Source organism: Syngnathus scovelli, unplaced genomic scaffold, assembly GCF_024217435.2.
Source record: "Syngnathus scovelli strain Florida unplaced genomic scaffold, RoL_Ssco_1.2 HiC_scaffold_52, whole genome shotgun sequence".
NCBI lineage: Eukaryota > Metazoa > Chordata > Actinopteri > Syngnathiformes > Syngnathidae > Syngnathus > Syngnathus scovelli.
The window spans coordinates 276-25,053 of NW_026061626.1; the positions used below are offsets into that span (position 1 = coordinate 276).

The 24,778-nt window shown below is 48.7% G+C and overlaps 1 long non-coding RNA gene across 1 annotated transcript; it reads right to left on the reverse strand.

The window, feature by feature from the left end:
* Positions 1-8,992: 8,992 nt before the first annotated feature.
* LOC125969865 (uncharacterized) lies at positions 8,993-20,233 on the reverse strand. The gene is made up of 5 exons (XR_007481774.2): positions 20,130-20,233; positions 19,782-19,952; positions 19,559-19,636; positions 9,549-9,742; positions 8,993-9,424 (listed from the first exon to the last, which is right to left on the reverse strand). It is a non-coding gene; the product is annotated as an uncharacterized lncRNA (long non-coding RNA).
* Between the last annotated feature and the right edge of the window lie 4,545 nt (positions 20,234-24,778).

The window sequence follows — 24,778 nt, forward strand, 5'->3', positions numbered from 1 at the left end:
AGGCTCGCAAGGCTGCGGCCCCTGCTGGGCCCAGAAAATAAGTAAAAAGGAGGCGCGGGTCACCCTGTCGGGCGTGTACAGAGAGGGAGACAATCTCTACACTGATATTGATGGAGCTCCGTATTTAGTAGATACCGGAGCCGAGGTGTCGATGACCCGCAAAGCCTTGAAAGTGATAGGACACCTAACTGTTATGATGGCAGATGGATCAGTGACCAGCATGCCGATTGGAGTCTGGAAAAGAATCGTTTGGGTGAAAGGGCCCCGCAATTTACTGACATTGAGAGACGCCGAAGATCTGACAAAACCAGCACATCAGCGTCAGCCAGTAAAAGCAAGATTGGAAAACATCAAAGCAAAAACAGTCCGAGTGGGTCCAACTAAAACCATGCCACTGAATGAATGGTACAAACCTGTGGATGTGGATTCCGTCCGGATCCAATTGGTCCAAAACAGCGACCTGTCTCCAGATGGGAAGCAGAAACTGACCGCTATATTGGAGAAGGCAACTGTGGCGCATTTCAAGAACGACTGTGGTGACCTTGGATCAAAATACATCCACACAATTGAAGGAGGAGTGCATCCACCGGTGAGACAATATCCCTTGAATCCCGAGGCAGTGGCTGAAATGGAAACAATCGTGAAGGAACTTCTACAGCTTGGCATCATTCGGGAAGAATCAAATCCAGTGACCAACAGCCCAATTCAGGCAGTGAAAAAACCAGAGGCGTCTGGGGGAGGATGGAGGCCAGTTATAAACTTTAAAGCTCTTAACCGCCGGACGGTGGCTAATCGAGCGAGCCTCATGAATCCCCAGGCATCCCTAAAGACTCTAAGAGTGAAGAAATACAAATCATGCATTGATTTAGCAAACGGGTTCTTTTCACTACGACTGGCCAAAACATCACAAGGAAAAACAGCATTCACGCACAAAGGGAAATCATACGTGTGGCAAAGATTGCCACAAGGATACAAAAACTCCCCAAATGTGTTTCAATCAGCGGTTTTACAAGTTCTGAGTGGTTTGGATGTTACGGTGTACATCGATGATGTGTTTGTTTCAAATGACGAAGAGGAGGAACATTTGGACTTGCTGCAGAAAGTGGTGGAACGAGTCTCCGCTGCCGGTCTCAAGCTGAATCTCAAGAAATGCCAACTAGCCCGATTCTAAGTGGATTACTTGGGATTCCAAGTGACTGAGAACTTAGGAATCTCAGAAGGATTTCGACAGAAAATCGAACAGATCTCGCCCCCGAGATCAGAAACAGAGTTGCAGCGAATACTTGGACTGTGCAATTATGTGCGGGATCATGTTCCTCACTATCAGAAGCATGCAAGGCCACTGTACGGCCGCTTGAAGAAAACTCCGGAGGGCCAAAAACCAACCAAGTGGCAGTGGTCAGACAGTGACAATCAGAACTTGAATAATTTGAAACAGGCCGTCCGAGAAGCCGTGCGGCTTGAGCCACGAAGTTTGACAGTAAGACTGGTCGCAAAGGTGCAGTGCGAAGAAAATGATGCAATGGTGTCGGTCAGCAACGAAGGTGCCGGTTTGGTGGCCTTGTGGACCTACACCCTGTCCAGCGTCGAGAAAAAATTCCCCCAGGAGGAGAAAAAACTTGCAGTGTTGGCAAGGTACTGGAGTAATTTAAAAGACCTGGCCCAAGGACAAGGTATCAAAGTCCAGACGGGAAGTAACGTGCATCGTTTTCTAAGAAAGACTACAATCGAGAGCACTAAAGCGACCAACATTCGATGGGGCAGATGGGAAGACATCCTACTGGACCCCGACTTGGAAATTGGACCAACTACAACCTCCACAAAGAAGCCGATACTCAAAAAGAGTATGGATGAAGAGAAGCCCTACGAATGGACTCTATGGGTCAAAAAAGGAAGGAGAGCAGAATGCCCACTGGGGTTTTATTCTGAAGCAAAATGGAGTGGAGCGTTGCCGCCGCAAAGGAAAGACACCCGGCAGCGCGCAAGCAGGAGAGGCCACGGCAGTGCTGGAAGGACTGTTAGAAGCGGAAAAAAGTCACGCTGGACGCGTAAGACTTATAACTGACAGTCATTATTGCGCGCAAGCTCTCAAATTCGACCTAGCCATTTGGGAAGAGAATGGCTTTGAGGGCGCGAAAGGAAAACTAGTGGCCCACTATGAAGTGTGGAAAAAGATAGCCGAGTTACGGCTAAATTTGAGTCTGGATGTGGTTCACCAGAAATCTCATGTGAAGGAAGGAGCTCATTGGAGAGGTAATAACGAAGTTGATCGATACGTCCAGGAAAGAAGAATAATAGTTGTAGGAGCAGAAAAATGGGACAAGACCCCACGCGGAAAAGTGGTCCCAGATGAGAGCGTGAGGCAAGTCGTGTCGGCAGTGCATGAAGCACTAGGCCACGCGGGTCCACTGCCTACGCGAAAAAAGTTAGAGATGCTGGAACTCTGGGTCCCTGACCGGACGATTCGTGCGGTCCTGCGGGATTGTAATCCGTAACAAATACAACGCAGGGCGAAGAGGACGATGCACGGATGGATTGATGATTAGGAGTACTGTGCCGTGGGGCTCGGTTTGTATGGACGTGGCTGGCCCCATGGGAATAAGTGGCGCAAAGGGTGAGAAATACCTGGTTGTGCTGGTAGACTCGATGTCAGGACACGTCGGGCTGAAAGCAGTGAGAAAAGCCAATGCAAACAGTGTGATCAAGACACTGGAAGATGGGTGCATGTGGCTAGGAATCCCAAAAGAGTTGAGAACAGACAATGGAACACATTTCAAAAACGCCCAGGTGGACGAATGGTGTCGTAGGTGGGGAATAGTCAGAGTCTATTCGCCTCCTTATACACCACAAGCAAATGGGGTGGCAGAAAGAACTATTGGTCTGGTCAAAACCTGGTTGGGAAAAAATGCTAACGGAAAAGAGTGGAGTACTAAACTGCTTGATTTGGTTGCGGACCTGAACGGGAGGAGCAGAAGCAGCCGGCCCTCCCCGTCCGAAGAGCTGAACCAACGACTCTTTGTGTCACAAGAAGTGGGCAGAACCCAAGACGGCTCGTCCCAGAATAAGGAGAAGTGTCGGTTCAGCGTTGGACAGAAGGTGTGGATCAAGTCGAGGGACCTGAACAGCAACACGGCAGTGAAGGCCAAGTACGACTGCTCGGACATCGTTAGTGAAGTTTTGGATAGAAACACAGTACGACTAAAGAAGAAAGGTATCCAAGGAGTTGAACAGCTGAAGCCGTTATCGGCTGACCCGAATCAAGCCAAGAAGTAATTCAAATAACATATGGCAACGGACCACGGAACAATCCCGGCCTTCGTGCGCATGGCCGCACACAAAGGTGCGGTCATCGTAAGAAGAACACTAAATGGGATCCAGACCGGAAGGGCCCTAAATCTGGTGAGATTGGCCAAGCGGGGTTGCACACCCAGTGGACCAGAACATTTTCACTGGACATGGGTCGACGAAGCTTGTGTCATTTGTTTGACACCCAACCTGTTGCCTACTATGTGGTCGGGAGTAGGCTTCATGATGCCATCTGTACTGACCACCGAAGTAAGAGAGCTGGAATTTGCCCAGAGAAATGAGGACAAGCTTCCAGTCAAAGTATTGGATGCCATGGTGTGCCACCAGTGTCGAATTACCATTTTGACACGGATGGTGTTCTTTTCACAATGGGAGATCGGACCAACCATGGATGTACGGGCTGGACAAATTAGCTCGTGCACGTGTGTTCGGGACGGGAGTGAGCGCTCCTCATCGCTTTCTCTCGGCTGACTTTTACACGCACCCAAACGCAGGGTATGGATTACACCGACCTATGGAGATGCCCAGCGAGGCCCCTGTGGGGCTTGTCCGGCCTGCGCGTCGGGGAGGAGGACGGTGTGTTGGACATTGGACCCTGGATGGGTCTTACGTCCGGTGCAGAGAGCCATGCGAGGGTTGCATGGGGCGTCGGGATCCAGACGGCAGCCGTGCGTATGGAGGGCCTGGCTACAATGACGATCCTCCCCTCGACTCGCCCATCAGCCCCGTACGGCTGATAAGCCCGCTGGATGTGGATGCAGCTCCTTCTGAGTCTGAGGACGACGATGAGGCTCGAGACGGAGGACGCAGGAGCGAGGCTGAAAATGAGGATGCAGATGTCAAGAGTGTGGCCACAGGGGGTTCAACACCACCGGAGCTGAGAGCCCTCGCCGTGGAGAACCACGCTGACGACGACAACGCTGCTGGTCGGTTGTCGCGCCTGATCAACGCCCTCGCAGAGATCGCCCGACAGGGAGACATGGCAGCGGCCTGCCCTACTTCAACGACCGCTGAGGTTGTGAATATCTCAGACGAAGACGACGACATGGCTGTGTAGCTCTTGGGGATCAGGGATAATTTATACCTGTTTTCAATCCAAAGAGGGGGTGTCATGTAACATGGGGGTAGAGATGGTGCAAATGGTAGAATATGGATTGTTCACAGGAATAAATTGGCAGAGCTGAAATTCCAAATTTGTCCAAAAGATGGCGCCAGACCAAAACGTGAGCCCAAAAGAGGGGCCAGAATAAGCTGAACCGGTTAAAATAGATATAAAAAAGGAACACGGTGTCAGAGTGTGAGTCACGCATGGAAGCACAAATGTGATTTTTATTTTTTTTTTATTTCCTTGCTTGGCTAAAAATTTATTCTGTAACCGCTTTAAGCAATATTATTTGTCAATTCGATCAAGGGACCCGTCACTATGAGAATAGGGGCGTGACATAAATTGTTTGGAGAAGCACAAATGTGATTCTTATTTTTTATTTCTTTGCTTGGCTAAAAATGTATTCTGTAACCGCTTTAAGCAATATTATTTGTCAATTCGATCAAGAAACCCGTCACTATGAGAATAGTGGCGTGACATAAATTGTTTAGAAAAGTAGGTCAAGGGTTTGGATTTTTATTTCAGAGTTAATTGAAGCGTAACTTTAAAAAGTTATTTTCATGTAACAGAAAGAGAAGAAAAGGGGAAGTGAAAGGTTTTACCACTAGCTGTGCATTTGGTGGAAAGTACTGCGTGGTCAGGGCGGAAACAGCTGCTGAAGGCCACAGATAACCAAGCGTGGGGAAACTGGCCAGTTCCCTCTATGGGCGTGGGAAAACTGGCCAGTTCCCTCTATAGGCGTGAGAAAGCTGGCCAGTCCCTTCTATAGGCGTGGGAAAACTGGGCAGTCTTACCCTATAGGGAAAGTACAGGAGAAAAGAAAGGGGAGGGGGGGGACGGAGAGGTCTATAAAAGGTCCTGCAGGAGCAGCTTCAGGGCTTTTTCCCCCAAAAGAGCGCTCATACGTGAAGAGGCCCGGAGGAGTTTCAAGATTTTTTTTCCAAAGTCCCAAAGATCTTTGTGTGAGACGCAGGATCGCTGGACTGAAATTAACTTGGATTTACTCCCAAAAATTGGACTGGACAACTTTATAGGAGAAATCGGTGAGGATGACCGTTTTTATGTATTTTAGCGAGAGGGGGGAATAGTCATCGGGCCGCCGGCTTCCTCGTGGCCAGCCTGTTTCTCTAATTTGGATTTTAGAAGCAAGATCGAACTGATCACTCGATTTTGCTTCCACCAAAAATAGCACGCAGCTGGTATTTACCTCTTCCCTTTTTTATGAACTGTGTTTTGCAATCGAATTGTTCTGGGATTGAATGATTTTATTAACACGGGTATCAGTGAGTGAAATTGTTCAGTTTCTGGAGTAATTGAGATTTGTAATTCTATTCCATGTTACTACAATAAATGTGTTTTGTATATTACTTACTTCGTTGTGCGCGGATTTGTACTGAATATGCAACCGAAGGCTCAGGCCCGCTTCCCCTTTTAGACGGGCCGCGTAAAAAGGAACTCCGAACAAGTTAGAGACTTAAATAACTTCCGTAGTTATCTGAGCCACGAGTGAATTTCGATCCGTTCGAAAGTTGTTTCGACTGAATAAATTAAAGGAAGTGTTTAAATCAGATTGAATGATTTTATTAACACGGGTATCAGTGGGTGAAATTGTTCGGTTTCTGGAGTGATTAAGATTTGTAATTCTATTTCATGTTTCTTCAATAAATGTGTTGTGTATATTCATCTACTTTGTTGTGCGCTGATTTGTACTGAATGTACAATCGATGGTTCGGGGTTGATTTGACAATTTGATTAATGTGCGGGGGGTTATTATGGTATAACATAGGACCGTAATAAATAAAAGTAACATCAGACAATTTTAGAGAATTGAATAACTTTCGTAGTTATTTGAGACACGAGTGAATTTCAATCCGTTTGAAAGTTTGCTTCGTCTGAATAAATTAACGGAAGTGTTTGAATCGGATTATTGGTTTGGTGTAGAACTGAAAGTAATTTAATTATTTGAAGGGCGCAGGCCCGTTTCCCCTTTTGACGGGCCGCGTAAAAAGTAACTCCGAACATGTTAGAGAATTAAATAACTTTCGTAGATATTTAAGGGAAGAGTGCATTTCGTCAAAAGTGAATTCGTTTGAAAATTTACTTCCTCTAAATAAAATAACGACGATGGTTAAAATAGATCATTTGAGTTGGTGAAGGATAAAAGTATTTCGATTGTCCGTCGGGCGCGGCCCAGTTCTTAATTTTGTCGGGCCGCGTCAAAAGTTAAACAGGACACGATCGAAAAATAGACTTGCCTTCCAAATTAATTACTGGGCAAATCTAAATAGAGTAAGACATTTTTATTCGTTTTAAGAAAGTTGTTATTCTTTTTAAAGCAATCAAGTGGGGTGAAGCACTCCGACAGTTAAGTGCTAGATCTACATATAAGAAGTTAGAATTAATAACGTAAAGTGCATTAATTTTCTCCTTAAATGCTATTATTGTCACACTTTTATTAATTCGATTCTCTTTCGAATAAACAAGTTGGTCGGCTCGCTGCTCGAGCGACCAAGTAGAACGGACCCATATCAACATTTACTTCGGCAAAACTAGTGCTAGGGTGCGCTATACAAACGAATCCCTGAGGTCTTAACAAAGACATCTAAAAATATCCGTAACATAATAAGAACTTCAAACATTAGCGGGGAGCCTTCAATACGATGCGGTCACTTCGAAGTCTTGCCTCGAATTGAGTTACTCGGCTAAGACAAACCCGTTACCGGGAAGCCGGGGGCACCTTATTGAAAGAGGTGCGTTTGACACTACCATCAGCTTTTCTCTGGTCTGAAAGGAGGAGGAGGGAGGCTCCTCCTCCTCCTTTCAGACCAGAGAACACCCGAGGCTGGGTGAGAACGGGGAGGCTGCGACCCGGCCGGGGGTTGCGGGAAGGGGCGCCACCTTGATCTCCTTCTCGGCGTCGTAGTCCCCTCCGCTGGTCTGGGCTAGCAGAGCGTAGGCTCGTTGCAGCGCTTGATATTCTTGCGTCAGCTGGCGGTAGCGAAGCTCCGCCTCCTCATGCACACACCAATGCAACACAGCACTAGTACCAGAATCAGTCAGACCGGCGACAAAGCACCCGCGACGCAAAGACGAGTCCGATTCCAGGCTGAAGAGGAATGTTTGGCGCCAATACGCTGGCAGAAATGGCGGGCTACCTCTTCGGGTTCCGTGTCGGGGGTTCTGTCGGTGTGAAAAGACAAGGACGATCCGTCCGAGTCCACCAACACGTCTTCGTCGTAGCCGTAAAATGTTTCGATGACCTGCGGGCGCGGAAGCAAACATCTCTCTGAACAAACTGAAGCGACACCTCACGATGAATCGACGAGAGGAACGATAGCGAGAAAAAGGCCATTTCATCTTGCGCAACACCAAGCAGCCGCAAACAAACAGACTCACCTTGCAGGACCTCACGCTTTGTTCCTCCTCAGAGATTGTCGACGTCGGTATCGTAGCAGCAAATCTCTCTCCCGTCGACACAAATAATCCGCCTTTGAGATTCTTTGGATGCAAAGGGAACGAACAGCTCCGGCGCAGAAACAAACGCAACTCACGATGACATTTCTGACATGAGGTCCTGTCTCCAGAGCCTGAAAAACCCGTCACCGGCGATGATTGGAGGGACGCTCGTCTTTTCCAAAAGTGACAACTACAGGGTGTGTCAGGGTTTTCCAGATTATCTTTATCGTATGATTATGTTGCTTTGACTTTGACTGCAACCTGTAATAAATAATATTATTTATCCCTTATTTATCCCTATCGCTTATCCCTTCCTACACAAAGTCGTAAAACATCCCTTGCTATGTTTTGACTAGAGGTCAAGGGCTTTCTCTATTCAATCCACTCTTACACCCACCCTGTTTCTCTTAATAAAAATGCTCGTGCAGGAGCCGAGAGTCAGACTTCATTCGTACAACGGATGGACTCTCCACCTGCAGGTGTCCAAAAGAACTTACTTGTCTCCCGTGTGGTTCTTGCAAAATAAGTTGGAGCGAGCGCAACTCTAACAGGGTGCATTTTGCCACTAGCTGCCTACGGACAATGACGTCGCGCTCGCGGCTCATGGTTGACGGGCTGAGCAGCCGGGCGAGTCTGTCGTTTTCAGCGCACAGCGAGTGGCAAAGGCGCTGACAAAACGGGAGCTTTGAGCTGCTGAAAACGGCAAAACAAGTCTAAAGCGTGTTCAAACGCGTGCGCACAATGCTCCTGCTTGAAAGGTCGGAATTTAAGGGGCCAATTTTTTGGATGGCGGCCGCCGGCCAAGCTTTGGACGGAAAAGGTTTCCTGGCGACAGCGAGCGAGCGCGGCGCTGCCGTACGTGCACCGAGTCGCCTGCCTGAAGACCTTGGACAAGTCGTCGATGATGTGCCGCTGCTCCACAACTTGAAGGAACTCCATTTCACCGTCCTGCTGGCCGCAACCGCGCTCCAGGTCATTGAGCGAACTAGGCCTTCTCTGTGGAACACAAATTCAGTGGACTCTGTTGGCACGCCGCCGTTGTCCGCGTCGACTTACCAAGCTTGCCATCTCCTCGTTCTCCTGGGTGACAAAGCGCACTTTGTTTTCAAGGCGACACAGCACCAGCGAGAGTTCTTCATTCTTCCTGCTCAGGCGTTTGTTTTTGTACAGGAGTGGCAGAAACTGGCTTTCTGTTTCTCTCAGTCGCTTAAGCTGCACGCATGAAGTGCGGGATGCGAAAGACGCACAACACGCGGGCCAGAACGTATCCATTCCTTTTGCATCGGTTTGAACGGAATCGTGGCTTTGGCTCCCAATAAAAGACATCTACCAGGCAACCGACTCGCCGCGCCGCTCAACTAATAAGCAAGCGCAATGGGTGCCTCGCTGGATGGCGCGCATCAAACGTAGCGCAAACCTTCAAGCGTGCCGTCAATAAATTACCAGTTCATTGCGCTCTTCAGAAAGCAGGGCGTTTCGATCCTCCAGTTTCCTGATGACTGCGCTGAGCTCAGCGATTTTCAGATGAAACCTTCGCGTGTCCCGATCCTCCTGAGACTGAAAACGCCCCGCAACACACACACACAACCACTCGTTCAAAGTTCAAAACTGTTTTTGTGCTACCTTCCTCCAGCAACGAACTAAGTCATGCGTACTGCAAGTGTGTGATGAGGTGGCTTACGCTATGAAGAGGATTGCTAGTAGCGCAGTTGACCCCACTTCCAGGGTAGTTTAGGCCCACCCTTTGGGAATCCCTCAGGGCAGCGATCTGCTGCTCGGCAGCCTGAGTCTGCAGCTGAAGGCGGTGGACGTGGCCGGCCCCAGGGATTTATCCAAAACACTAACCGCTCTGTCTTTCAGCTTGATCTCATCCATCTGGATGTACAAACGGGGAGCGCTCAGGCAGGCGGGCAAACTCATTTGCCAGAATTGTGACAAAAACAAAGAGAGCAACCGGCCAATTTTTATCTTGAATCGACTAGAACACCATTGCTGTGACAAAAGCGAAGCGAGCAACCGGACGTTTTCTTCTTGTGAAATAGAATAGAATAGAATGCCTTAGGTGTCATTGCACTGCAGGTATACAACGAAATTGGGAACATAGCCACGCACCGCGCATCTGATCAGTCCTACCAGTCGGCGGATCTCCCTCTCGCAGTCTCTCTTGGTTCGGCTCAGCTCCTCCCGATGCTGGTGATGAGCCGATCGGAGCTCGGCCGCTCGGGACTGCCAGGCCTGCTGGGCCGCTGCCAGGGCTTCTTCCGCGCTCCTGGTGGAGGCGACACCGCTCGGTCTCCCGACACCGCCGCGTCTCCTCCACTTCCGCCAGCAAAGCGCCCCCGCTCCTCACCTGAGCAGACATTGCGCCACATCGGGCCGTTGAGACCGCAACGGAGCGCCGCGACGCTTACTGGGGACAAGCTACACAATACGGTAGCGGCCGCATCGGAGCCCGACGTGGCGTGCGGATAGTCAGACACGGATTGAGCGGATCACCTTGTCCATGGAGCCGTCCCTCAGGCTGAGGACCAAGGCATTCAGTCGCTGGATCTCTCCATCTTTGATTTTGATCACTCTCATCAGCTCCATTTCATGCTGCCGCAGTAATGTCTCCCTGGTAACGGCTAACTCTTTCTGCTTCTCCTCATGGAGTTTGCTTTTGAGTTCCGTCATGGCGGCGGTGGCACGGTGGTGCTCCGCCCGCAGGTCCTGACTTCTCTCTCTCTCCAGACAGCTGACCTGACATGACTTAGACAAACTTTATTGTCATCTTGTCTGCACATGGTGCATACAAAACGAAATTTCGTTGCACACGGCTTACAACAAAGTAGTGATATTGCAGTTGAATAGAAGTAACATATCCTATGAAAATATATATATACATATACTGTATATATATATATATATATATTACAAATAAGTATAAAGTGCAGCAGTGCTAATTATGCAATAGTGCAAGTAGGCAAAACAGTATTCAAGAGTGTGCAGAGGAATGCTAAACCATGTATTCAACTTCTATTTAAAGGGTTTACACAAGTTCAGTAAAGTTGGTAGTGCGAGATAGTGCAAGATAGAGGTCCGTAGTGTCATAAAGTACAGTTCTGTGAATGTGTGATGCAGAGTTCAGTTTAGAGCTCAACAGTTCTAATGTTCAACAGTCTGATGACAGCAGGGAAAAAGCTGTTGCAGAACCTGGTGGACCTGCAGCGGATTGTGCGAAACCTCTTCCCAGAGGGCATGGTGGGGGTGTGATGGGTCATTGATGATGTTACGGGCACGGGACATGCAGCGCTGAGATGAAATGTCCTGAATGGAGGGAAGAGGAGCCCCTATGATCCTCTCTGCTGTCCTCACCACTCTCCTCACGTTCTTCCAATCGGAGGCGGTGCAGCCTCCACACCACACAGAGAGTCAGCTTGTCAGAATGCTCTCTATGGTGCTCCTGTAGAACGTCCTCATGATGGGTGGGGGCAGGTGGGCTCTCCTCATCCTCCGCAGGAAGTACAAGCGCTTCTGTGCCCTCTTGATCAGTGCCGTAGTGTTCATAGTCCAGGTGAGGTCTTCTGTGATGTGGACCCCCAGGAATTTGGTGCTGCTGACCACCTCCACAGCTGAGCTGTTGATGATCAGTGGAGCGTGGTGAGGCTGGTTTTTCCTGAAGTCGACGATGATCTCCTTCATCTTCTCCACATTCAGGATCAGGCTGTTGTCTCTGCACCAGCCCACCAGCTGCTCCACCTCCTCTCTGTAGTCCAGGTCGTTGTTGTCTCTGATGAGCCCCACCACCGTTGTGTCGTCTGCGAACTTCACGATGTGATTGGTGGTGAACCTGGGGACGCAGTCGTGTGTCATCAGGGTGAACAGCAGGGGGCTCAGGACGCAGCCCTGAGGGGAGCCTGTGCTGAGGGTGATGACATCAGAGGTGTTCTGTCCGACCCGGACTGACTGAGGTTTGTTGGTGAGGAAGTCTAGCAGCCAGTTGCGAAGGGGGGTGTTGAAGCCCAGGTGTTCCAATTTTCCTACTAGATGCTGTGGGATGATGGTGTTAAACGCTGAGCTGAAGTCCAGGAACAGCATCCGAACATGGGTGTTCTTCTCCTCCAGGTGAGCCAGGCTCAGGTGAAGAACGGAGGAGATGGCGTCCTGAGTGGAGCGGTTTTGCCGGTCGGCAAACTGGAACGGGTCAAATAATGGGGGGAGTCTGGAAACGATGTGATCTTTAAGCAGCCTTTCGAAGCACTTCATCATGACCGGAGTCAGTGCAACAGGCCGGTAATCATTAAATGAGGTGATTTGAGGTTTCTTCGGCACCGGAATGATGGAGGCAGTCTTAAAGCACGCTGGCACTGTGGCTTGGCCCAGCGAGGTGTTAAAAATGTCTGTGATGACCCCAGCCAGCTGACTTGCACATTCCCTGAACACACGCCCAGGAATGTTGTCGGGGCCAGGGGCCTTACGGGGGTTGACTCTCCTCAGGGTCTTCAACACATCGGCGGAGTCAAGGCAGAGTACCTCCTCTTCCTGATGGGGGACAGTTTTAACTGCTGGAGTGCCGTTTAGTGCCTCGAACCTCCCAAAGAAGTTATTTAGACCATTTAGAAAGTCAGCATCAACTTCACCCACCGGGGGGGGAGGGTGAGTTGTAGTCTGTAATCGCCCGTATGCCTTGCCACATACTCCTGGTGTTGTTGGCGTCGTGGAAACGATCCTGAATTTTTCGACTGTGGTCTCGCTTCGCTACCCTGATGGCACGGTTCAAGTTGGCTCTCGCTGTCCTCAGTGTCTCCTTGTCACCAGACTTGAAGGCAGAGTTCCGCGCTCGTAGCGTTTGACGTACCTCCTCAGTCATCCAGGGTCGTTGGTTGCCCCGGGTGATGATATTCTTAGTGGTGCTGACGTCCTCGGTGCATTTGTTGACGTAGGCTGACACAGTCATGGCACACGCATGTCAAATCTACATCGGGGAAACTGGGAGGGAGGGAGGCAAGCAGGGAGGCAGGCAGGCAGGGAGGCAGGCAGGGAGGCAGGCAGGGAAGCAGGCAGGGAGGAAGGCAGTGTCTGTCTGTTGAGGTTTTCACCTTGTTCTTCTCCTGCTGAAGTTCTAACTGGACGTCCATCAGTTTGGCTCTCAGCTCGTCATTGGCGGCCTGAAAGGCGTCCGTTCGCTCCGCCTTGACCCGCCCTGCCGGAGCTCGTTTGGACATCTCTTACTCGAGTCTCGCCCGGTCGTCAGTCAGAGATCACAACATTTGTACCTGGAGAGCACAAACGCAGCGCTGTTTTCCACTGGCTTCGGACTCAACTTCAATCGGTACCGTAACGTACAACATCATAAACATAGATCTAGCTTGACTTATTCATTGAATAAATGCATTTGGTTATTCAAAACTGCATCACGCAACATAGCGTGACCGAGACGGCCGTTATCCACCTGCGTGAAGTTATTTGGTGAAATGAATGAGATGTTTAAGACACCATCGTTCTGTCTCTATGTAGATGAAGGGAAATAATCGATTGCTGAAGGTCCAAAGGTGTTGTGATAAAAAAATAAAAATATTAGTGACATATTTGTGATAAACATATTAGGCAGGATAATCACATATGTTAACTTGACTGCCCACACTGTATTTATTTATGGTTATTTGTTAAATCGAGTACTGTTAGACATGAAATAGGAAGTGTTTAACATAAATGGACGACGAAAGGGGTACTCACCATTGTAGCTCCTGCTGGTCAATGATACGAGCCTCTTCTTGCAGTGGAAAACATACAGCCAACAAACACCGTGGAACCTAAAGGAAGGAAATTAAACATTAACATTTAGCCTCAACCAACATTCACAGATACAACGCAACGCAAACTACACAAACGTAAATCTTTTTAAACACAATGAGTTGTACTTACCGTGTACGCTCTAGACGGTCCACTTGCAAGCAGAAAATAAAGATATTTCTGTTGATAATCGTCGTGTTTGTATCCGTTGTCTCGCTCAAGGCCATTGCGCCCACAGATTTGAATTTTGGCGAGAGTTCAGCCTATTGACGTCATTTCCGCGGTGTAATACCCGCATATCTGAAACGGCAAAGTTTAGAGTAGAGTTAAATAAAGTTTTTAATCAACGCAATAATTTACAAACGTTGACCAGTCGAAATAATCGTCGAAATTTGGCGTCTGTGGCTGGAAGCAGACGCCGAGTTCGACGTTCCTCCCAAATGCCACACTCCCTCGCTTTTCAGGGCTACAAAAAAACATATTTTTCAAAACAATGAGTTGTAATTACCTTGTACGCTCTAGAGGGTCAAGTTGCAAGCTGAAAACAAAAATATTTGTCTTGTTAGTCGCCGTGTTACTAACCGCTGTGTCTTGTTTGCCAGCATTGCCGCTTTCCTACTTCCTGTTGCAAGCCACGCCCACGGATTATAATTTTGCCGTGAGTTCCGCCTATTGACGTCATGTCCGCGTCGCATGACTGCGACGTAATATTATCTAAAACTGTTTGTGCGGCATGGTGTTGTTCTGTGCGGTATTGTGTTATTCTGTGCGGCGTCGTGTTGTTCTGTGCGGCGTAGTGTTGTTCAGTGCGGCGTCGTGTTGTTCAGTGCGGCATGTTGTTGTTCAGTGCGGCATGTTGTTGTTCAGTGCGGCATGGTGTTGTTCACTGCGGCATGGTGTTGTTAAGTGCGGCATGGTGTTGTTCAGTGCGGCATGGTGTTGTTCAGTGCGGCATGGTGTTGTTCAGTGCGGGATGGTGTTGTTCAGTGCGGCATGGTGTTGTTCAGTGCGGCATGGTGTTGTTCAGTGCGGCATGGTGTTGTTCAGTGCGGCATGGTGTTGTTCAGTGCGGCATGGTGTTGTTCAGTGCGGCATAATATTGTTCAGTGCGGCGTAATGTTGTTCAGTGGGGCATGGTGTTGTTCAGTGCGGCATGGTGTTGTTCAGTGCGGCATGGTGTTGTTCAGTGCGACATGATGTTGTTCAGTGCGGCATAATGTTGTTCAGTGCGGCATAATGTTGTTCAGTGCGGCATAATGTTGTTCAGTGCGGCATAATGTTGTTCAGTGCGGCATGGTGTTGTTCAGTGCGGGATGGTGTTGTTCAGTGCGGCATAATGTTGTTCAGTGCGGCATAATGTTGTTCAGTGCGGCATAATGTTGTTCAGTGCGGCATGGTGTTGTTCAGTGCGGGATGGTGTTGTTCAGTGCGGCATGGTGTTGTTCAGTGCGGCATGGTGTTGTTCAGTGCGGCATAATGTTGTTCAGCGCGGCATAATGTTGTTCAGCGCGGCATAATGTTGTTCAGTGCGGCATAATGTTGTTCAGTGCGGCATAATGTTGTTCAGTGCGGCATAATGTTGTTCAGTGCGGTATAATGTTGTTCAGTGCGGCATAATGTTGTTCAGTGCGGCATGGTGTTGTTCAGTGCGGGATGGTGTTGTTCAGTGCGGCATGGTGTTGTTCAGTGCGGCATGGTGTTGTTCAGTGCGGCATGGTGTTGTTCAGTGCGGCATTGAGTTGTTCAGTGCGGCATTGTGTTGTTCAGTGCGGCATGGTGTTGTTCAGTGCGGCATGGTGTTGTTCAGTGCGGCATGGTGTAGTTCAGTGCGGCATGGTGTAGTTCAGTGCGGCATGGTGTTGTTCAGTGCGGCATGGTGTTGTTCAGTGCGGGATGGTGTTGTTCAGTGCGGGATGGTGTTGTTCAGTGCGGGATGGTGTTGTTCAGTTTGGCATGGTGTTGTTCAGTGCGGCATGGTGTTGTTCAGTGCGGCATGGTGTTGTTCAGTGCGGCATGGTGTTGTTCAGTGCGGCATGGTGTTGTTAAGTGCGGCATGGTGTTGTTCAGTGCGGCATGGTGTTGTTCAGTGCGGCATGGTGTTGTTCAGTGCGGGATGGTGTTGTTCAGTGCGGCATGGTGTTGTTCAGTGCGGCATGGTGTTGTTCAGTGCGGCATGGTGTTGTTCAGTGCGGCATGGTGTTGTTCAGTGCGGCATGGTGTTGTTCAGTGCGGCATAATATTGTTCAGTGTGGCGTAATGTTGTTCAGTGGGGCATGGTGTTGTTCAGTGCGGCATGGTGTTGTTCAGTGCGGCATGGTGTTGTTCAGTGCGACATGATGTTGTTCAGTGCGGCATAATGTTGTTCAGTGCGGCATAATGTTGTTCAGTGCGGCATAATGTTGTTCAGTGCGGCATGGTGTTGTTTAGTGCGGGATGGTGTTGTTCAGTGCGGCATGGTGTTGTTTAGTGCGGCATGGTGTTGTTCAGTGCGGCATGGTGTTGTTCAGTGCGGCATGGTGTTGTTCAGTGCGGCATGGTGTTGTTCAGTGCGGGATGGTGTTCAGTGCGGCATGGTGTTCAGTGCGGCATAATGTTGTTCAGTGCGGCATAATGTTGTTCAGTGCGGCATGGTGTTGTTCAGTGCGGCATAATGTTGTTCAGTGCGGCATAATGTTGTTCAGTGCGGTATATTGTTGTTCAGTGGGGCATAATGTTGTTCAGTGCGGCATGGTGTTGTTCAGTGCGGGATGGTGTTGTTCAGTGCGGCATGGTGTTGTTCAGTGTGGCATGGTGTTGTTCAGTGCGGCATGGTGTTGTTCAGTGCGGCATTGTGTTGTTCAGTGCGGCATTGTGTTGTTCAGTGCGGCATGGTGTTGTTCAGTGCGGCATGGTGTAGTTCAGTGCGGCATGGTGTAGTTCAGTGCGGCATGGTGTTGTTCAGTGCGGCATGGTGTTGTTCAGTGCGAGATGGTGTTGTTCAGTGCGGGATGGTGTTGTTCAGTGCGGGATGGTGTTGTTCAGTGCGGGATGGTGTTGTTCAGTTTGGCATGGTGTTGTTCAGTGCGGCATGGTGTTGTTCAGTGCGGCATGGTGCTGTTCAGTGCGGGATGGTGTTGTTCAGTGCGGGATGGTGTTGTTCAGTGCGGGATGGTGTTGTTCAGTGCGGCATGGTGTTCTTCAGTGCGGCATGGTGTTGTTCGGCATGGTGTTGTTCAGTGCGGCATGGTGTTGTTCAGTGCGGCATGGTGTTGTTCAGTGCGGGATGGTGTTCAGTGCGGGATGGTGTTGTTCAGTGCGGGATGGTGTTGTTCAGTGCGGCATGGTGTTGTTCAGTGCGGCATGGTGTTGTTCAGTGCGGCATAATGTTGTTCAGTGCGGCATAGTGTTGTTCAGTGCGGCATGGTGTTGTTCAGTGCGGCATGGTGTTGTTCAGTGCGGCATGGTGTTGTTCAGTGCGGCATGGTGTTGTTCAGTGCGGCATGGTGTTGTTCAGTGCGGCATGGTGTTGTTCAGTGCGGCATGGTGTTGTTCAGTGCGGCATGGTGTTGTTCAGTGCGGCATGGTGTTGTTCAGTGCGGGATGGTGTTGTTCAGTGCGGGATGGTGTTGTTCAGTGCGGCATGGTCTTCAGTGCGGCATAATGTTGTTCAGTGCGGCATAATGTTGTTCAGTGCGGCATGGTGTTGTTCAGTGCGGCATAATGTTGTTCAGTGCGGCATAATGTTGTTCAGTGCGGTATAATGTTGTTCAGTGCGGCATAATGTTGTTCAGTGCTGCATGGTGTTGTTCAGTGCGGTATAATGTTGTTCAGTGCGGCATAATGTTGTTCAGTGCTGCATGGTGTTGTTCAGTGCGGCATGGTGTTGTTCGGTGCGGCATGGTGTTGTTCAGTGCGGCATGGTGTTGTTCAGTGCGGTATCGTGTTGTTCAGTGCGGTATCGTGTTGTTCAGTGCGGTATCGTGTTGTTCAGTCCGGTATCGTGTTGTTCAGTGCGGTATCGTGTTGTTCAGTGCGGTATCGTGTTGTTCAGTGCGGTATCGTGTTGTTCAGTGCGGTATCGTTGTGTTGTTCGTATTGGGTTGTGTTGTTCGTAATGTGTTGTGTTGTTTGTATTGTGTTGTTGGTATTGTGTTGTGTTGTTCGTATTTTGTTGTGTTGTTCATATTGTGTTGAGTTGTTCATATTGTGTTGAGTTGTTCGTATTGTGTTGTGTTGTTCGTATTGTGTTGCCTCTAACACTTAGCTTCTAACACTTAGCCTCTAGCACCTAGAAGGTAAATAAATAGGAAGGAAGGACTCACCGGTGACGTCGTCGCCCACGTCCAAGCGTTGTACTTTGTATTTTCATCCTTCTGACAGTGGAAAACATATAGCCAACAAACACCGTGGAACCTAAACGAATGAAAGAAAACTATCCTTTGGCCACAACCAACATTCACAGATACAACACAATGTGACGTGCGGTGTTGAGGTTAAAGGTTGAGTGAAGGGCCCTCGTTTTAAACTACTTTTTTGAAAAGGAGTGGGAACAAGTAAGACGTATTTAATTTATTTATTGGGAAGTAGTAAGACTTATTAAATTTATTTAATCTACTTTTCTTCCCAGGCAAAATTTGATGTGCTGCAATTCCAAATTTCCAAAGTGAATGAAGGAATGAAATCCTTTAAATTATGATTTTGTATAAATACTAGGCATAAACACAAAATCTACGGCACAAAATGGGCAGATTTTACTTGTTTGAAAAGGACTGGTTACAAGACAGACTTTTTTAATTTATTTAATGGGAAGAAGACTTATTTAGTTTAATTGATCTATTTTTGTTCCCTGGCAAAATTCGATTTGCTGCAATTCCAAATTTCCAAAGTGAATGAAGGAATGAAGTCGTTTAAATTATGATTTTGTATAAATACTAGGCATAGACACAAAATCTACGGCACAAAACGGGCAGACTTTACTTGTTTGAAGAGGACTGGTTGCAAGACAGACTTTTCTGATTTATTTAATGGGAAGAAGACTTATTTAGTTTATTTAATCTCTTTTTGTTGCCTGGCAAAATTGGATTTGCTGAAATTGTATTTTGCCAAATCTTGACTTGAGACCTGATAGGAAGTATTAAACGCTCAGTTAAATCGATACAAGTTGGTAATAAGAGCGAGTAATGTTGGTTGAAGCGATGAATGAAGGTTAAAAGCAATTTAAATTATGACTTTGTATAAATACTAGATATTAACAGAACATCTACTGCGCAAAATGGGCAGAGTTTACTTGTTTGAGAAGGAGTGGCTTACTTAAGTCTAAGATTTATTTAATCTGTTTGTTCCCAGGCAAAATTGGATGTGATGCAATTCCAAATTTCACCACATGATGGTGCCAAATTTTGACTTCATAGGACATATTCAACACTTAACTATTATGTTCAAGGTAATCAGATTTGTTTATTATTCTAATGGCCTTTTCAAAACTATTCTGGATTACTACTTTGGATCTATTCTACATTACTTGGCAACAACATACTCTGTAACAGATTAGGCAGTATAATCACATATGTTAACTTGAGAGTGCCCACACTCAATCTACTTATCGTGATGTGTTAAATCAATTACTGTTAGACATTATTATTCTGATAATCTACCAAATCTTTGAATTGAAGAATTTGTGATTTAATTAATAGCTTGTTGTTATGTTCAGGGTAATCAGACTTGTATATAATTCTAATGGCCTTCTTTTGAAAACTATTCTGAATTACAACTTTGGATCTTATATTACTTTGCAACAATATACTCGGTGACAGATTAGGCAGTATAATCACATATGTTAACTTCAGTGCCCACACTGTATTTATTTATGGTTATTTGTTAAATCAAGTACTGTTAGACATGAAATAGGAAGTGTTTAACATAAATGTTATGGCTACTCACCGTTGTAGCTCGCTCCTGGTCAATGATATGAGCCTCTTCTTGCAGTGGAAAACTTGCAGCCAACAAACACCGTGGAACCTAAAGGAATGAAATTAAACATTAACATTTCGCCTGGACCAATATTCACACGTACAACGCAACGCGGCTACACTTCTGCTAGCGCCTCAGCTACACGTTGCTATTACAAACGTAAATATCTTTAAACACAATGAGTGTTACTTACCGTGTACGCTGTAGACGGTCCAGTTGCAAGCAGAAAATAAAGATATTTCTGTTGATATTCGTCGTTGCTCAGTGGCTCACGGCCATCGCGCCAACAGATTTGAATTTTGGTGGAAGTTCAGCCAATTACGTCATATCCGCGGCACATGACTGCGACGTAATACCCGCTTATCTGAAACGGCAGTTAAAAGTAGAGTTACATCAAGTTTTCTTTTTTAATCAACGCAATCATTTACAACCGTTGACCAGAAAGAATCGTCGAAATTCGACGTTCCCCCCAAACGCCACACTCACTCGCTTTTCAGGGCAACAAAAGTACTTCTTTTTAAAAACGATGAGTTGTACTTACCGTGTACGCTCTGGACGGTCCAGTTGCAAGCAGAAAATAAAAATATTTCTCTCGTTAGTCGTATGTTACCATCCGCTGTGTCTTTGTCAACATCGCCATTTTCCTACTTCCTGTTGCGAGCCACGCCCACGGATTTAAATTCTGGCGGAAGAGCCCGCCCATTGGCGTCGTTTTCGCGTATAGCAAATCCGATTGGTTGGGAAGGGGGCGCGGTTATGCAGCCGAGGGGTCCTGTGATCGGTGGGATGTAAAGTAGGCGTCGACGTCACGTCCGCGTCACGTGACCACGACGTGGCAGACGTCATATAGCAACCGCTGTTTTGTTTAGTAGACTTACAGTTGTTATGCATTGACATAATGGCGCACACTCCAAATAGATTTAAATAAATTAAATAATTCTTCTGCCCACTCCCTTTTAAACAAGTTAACTCTCCCCGCGGATTTGAATTCCTGGACTATGAACACTACGGCACTGGTCAAGAGGGCACAGAAGCGCTTGTACTTCCTGCGGAGGATGAGGAGAGCCCACCTGCCCCCACCCATCATAAGGACGTTCTACAGGAGCACCATAGAGAGCATTCTGACAAGCTGACTCTCTGTGTGGTGTGGAGGCTGCACCGCCTCCGATTGGAAGAACGTGAGGAGAGTGGTGAGGACAGCAGAGAGGTTCATAGGGGCTCCTCTTCCCTCCATTCAGGACATTTCATCTCAGCGCTGCATGTCCCGTCCCCGTAACATCATCAATGACCCATCACACCCCCACCATGGACTGTTCTCCCTGCTGCCCTCTGGGAAGAGGTTTCGCACAATCCGCTGCAGGTCCACCAGGTTCTGCAACAGCTTTTTCCCTGCTGTCATCAGACTGTTGAACACTAGAACTGTTGAGCTCTAAACTGAACTCTGCATCACACATTCACAGAACTGTACTTTATGACACTACGGACCTCTATCTTGCACTATCTCGCACTACCAACTTTACTGAACGTGTGTAAACCCTTTAAATAGAAGTTTAATACATGGTTTAGCATTCCTCTGCACACTCTTGAATACTGTTTTGCCTACTTGCACTATTGCATAATTAGCACTGCAAGTTTGTCTAAGTCTAAGTCATGTCAGGTCAGCTGTCTGGAGAGAGAGAGAAGTCAGGACCTGCGGGCGGAGCACCACCGTGCCACCGCCGCCATGACGGAACTCAAAAGCAAACTCCATGAGGAGAAGCAGAAAGAGTTAGCCGTTACCAGGGAGACATTACTGCGGCAGCATGAAATGGAGCTGATGAGAGTGATCAAAATCAAAGATGGAGAGATCCAGCGACTGAATGCCTTGGTCCTCAGCCTGAGGGACGGCTCCATGGACAAGGTGATCCGCTCAATCCGTGTCTGACTATCCGCACGCCACGTCGGGCTCCGATGCGGCCGCTACCGTATTGTGTAGCTTGTCCCCAGTAAGCGTCGCGGCGCTCCGTTGCGGTCTCAACGGCCCGATGTGGCGCAATGTCTGCTCAGGTGAGGAGCGGGGGCGCTTTGCTGGCGGAAGTGGAGGAGACGCGGCGGTGTCGGGAGACCGAGCGGTGTCGCCTCCACCAGGAGCGCGGAAGAAGCCCTGGCAGCGGCCCAGCAGGCCTGGCAGTCCCGAGCGGCCGAGCTCCGATCGGCTCATCACCAGCATCGGGAGGAGCTGAGCCGAACCAAGAGGGACTGCGAGAGGGAGATCCGCCGACTGGTAGGACTGATCAGATGCGCGGTGCGTGGCTATGTTCCCAATTTCGTTGTATACCTGCAGTGCAATGACACCTAAGGCATTCTATTCTATTCTATTTCACAAGAAGAAAACGTCCGGTTGCTCGCTTCGCTTTTGTCACAGCAATGGTGTTCTAGTCGATTCAAGATAAAAATTGGCCGGTTGCTCTCTTTGTTTTTGTCACAATTCTGGCAAATGAGTTTGCCCGCCTGCCTGAGCGCTCCCCGTTTGTACATCCAGATGGATGAGATCAAGCTGAAAGACAGAGCGATTAGTGTTTTGGATAAATCCCTGGGGCCGGCCACGTCCACCGCCTTCAGCTGCAGACTCAGGCTGCCGAGCAGCAGATCGCTGCCCTGAGGGATTCCCAAAGGGCGGGCCTAAACTACCCTGGAAGTGGGGTCAACGGCGCTACTAGCAATCCTCTTCATAGCGTAAGCCACCTCATCACACACTTGCAGTACGCATGACTTAGTTCGTTGCTGGAGGAAGGTAGCACAAAAACAACTTTGAACGAGTGGTTGTGTGTGTGTGTTGCGGGGCGTTTTCAGTCTCAGGAGGATCGGGACACGCGAAGGTTTCATCTGAAAATCGCTGAGCTCAGCGCAGTCATCAGGAAACTGGAGGATCGAAACGCCCTGCTTTCTGAAGAGCGCAATGAACTGGTAATTTATTGACGGCACGCTTGAAGGTTTGCGCTACGTTTGATGCGCGCCATCCAGCGAGGCACCCATTGCGCTTACTTATTAGTTGAGCGGCGCGGCGAGTCGGTTGCCTGGTAGATGTCTTTTATTGGGAGCCAAAGCCACGATTCCGTTCAAACCGATGCAAAAGGAATGGATACGTTCTGGCCCGCGTGTTGTGCGTCTTTCGCATCCCGCACTTCATGCTTGCAGCTTAAGCGACTGAGAGAAACAGAAAGCCAGTTTCTGCCACTCCTGTACAAAAACAAACGCCTGAGCAGGAAGAATGAAGAACTCTCGCTGGTGCTGTGTCGCCTTGAAAACAAAGTGCGCTTTGTCACCCAGGAGAACGAGGAGATGGCAAGCTTGGTAAGTCGACGCGGACAACGGCGGCGTGCCAACAGAGTCCACTGCATTTGTGTTCCACAGAGAAGGCCTAGTTCGCTCAATGACCTGGAGCGCGGTTGCGGCCAGCAGGACGGTGAAATGGAGTTCCTTCAAGTTGTGGAGCAGCGGCACATCATCGACGACTTGTCCAAGGTCTTCAGGCAGGCGACTCAGTGCACGTACGGCAGCGCCGCGCTCGCTCGCTGTCGCCAGGAAACCTTTTCCGTCCAAAGCTTGGCCGGCGGCCGCCATCCAAAAAATTGGCCCCTTAAATTCCGACCTTTCAAGCAGGAGCATTGTGCGCACGCGTTTGAACACGCTTTAGACTTGTTTTGCCGTTTTCAGCAGCTCAAAGCTCCCGTTTTGTCAGCGCCTTTGCCACTCGCTGTGCGCTGAAAACGACGGACTCGCCCGGCTGCTCAGCCCGTCAACCATGAGCCGCGAGCGCGACGTCATTGTCCGTAGGCAGCTAGTGGCAAAATGCACCCTGTTAGAGTTGCGCTCGCTCCAACTTATTTTGCAAGAACCACACGGGAGACAAGTAAGTTCTTTTGGACACCTGCAGGTGGAGAGTCCATCCGTTGTACGAATGAAGTCTGACTCTCGGCTCCTGCACGAGCATTTTTATTAAGAGAAACAGGGTGGGTGTAAGAGTGGATTGAATAGAGAAAGCCCTTGACCTCTAGTCAAAACATAGCAAGGGATGTTTTACGACTTTGTGTAGGAAGGGATAAGCGATAGGGATAAATAAGGGATAAATAATATTATTTATTACAGGTTGCAGTCAAAGTCAAAGCAACATAATCATACGATAAAGATAATCTGGAAAACCCTGACACACCCTGTAGTTGTCACTTTTGGAAAAGACGAGCGTCCCTCCAATCATCGCCGGTGACGGGTTTTTCAGGCTCTGGAGACAGGAGCTCATGTCAGAAATGTCATCGTGAGTCGCGTTTGTTTCTGCGCCGGAGCCGTTCGTTCCCTTTGCATCCAAAGAATCTCAAAGGCGGATTATTTGTGTCGACAGGAGAGAGATTTGCTGCTACGATACCGACGTCGAGAATCTCTGAGGAGGAACAAAGCGTGAGGTCCTGCAAGGTGAGTCTGTTTGTTTGCGGCTGCTTGGTGTTGCGCAAGATGAAATGGCCTTTTTCACGCTATCGTTCCTCTCGTCGATTCATCGTGAGGTGTCGCTTCAGTTTGTTCAGAGAGATGTTTGCTTCCGCGCCCGCAGGTCATCGAAACATTTTACGGCTACGACGAAGACGTGTTGGTGGACTCGGACGGATCGTCCTTGTCTTTTCACACCGACAGAACCCCCGACACGGAACCCGAAGAGGTAGCCCGCCATTTCTGCCAGCGTATTGGCGCCAAACATTCCTCTTCAGCCTGGAATCGGACTCGTCTTTGCGTCGCGGGTGCTTTGTCGCCGGTCTGACTGATTCTGGTACTAGTGCTGTGTTGCATTGGTGTGTGCATGAGGAGGCGGAGCTTCGCTACCGCCAGCTGACGCAAGAATATCAAGCGCTGCAACGAGCCTACGCTCTGCTAGCCCAGACCAGCGGAGGGGACTACGACGCCGAGAAGGAGATCAAGGTGGCGCCCCTTCCCGCAACCCCCGGCCGGGTCGCAGCCTCCCCGTTCTCACCCAGCCTCGGGTGTTCTCTGGTCTGAAAGGAGGAGGAGGAGCCTCCCTCCTCCTCCTTTCAGACCAGAGAAAAGCTGATGATAGTGTCAAACGCACCTCTTTCAATAAGGTGCCCCCGGCTTCCCGGTAACGGGTTTGTCTTAGCCGGGTTCGGAGATTCGTCCGTAATCTAACCACCCGAGTTAAATTAA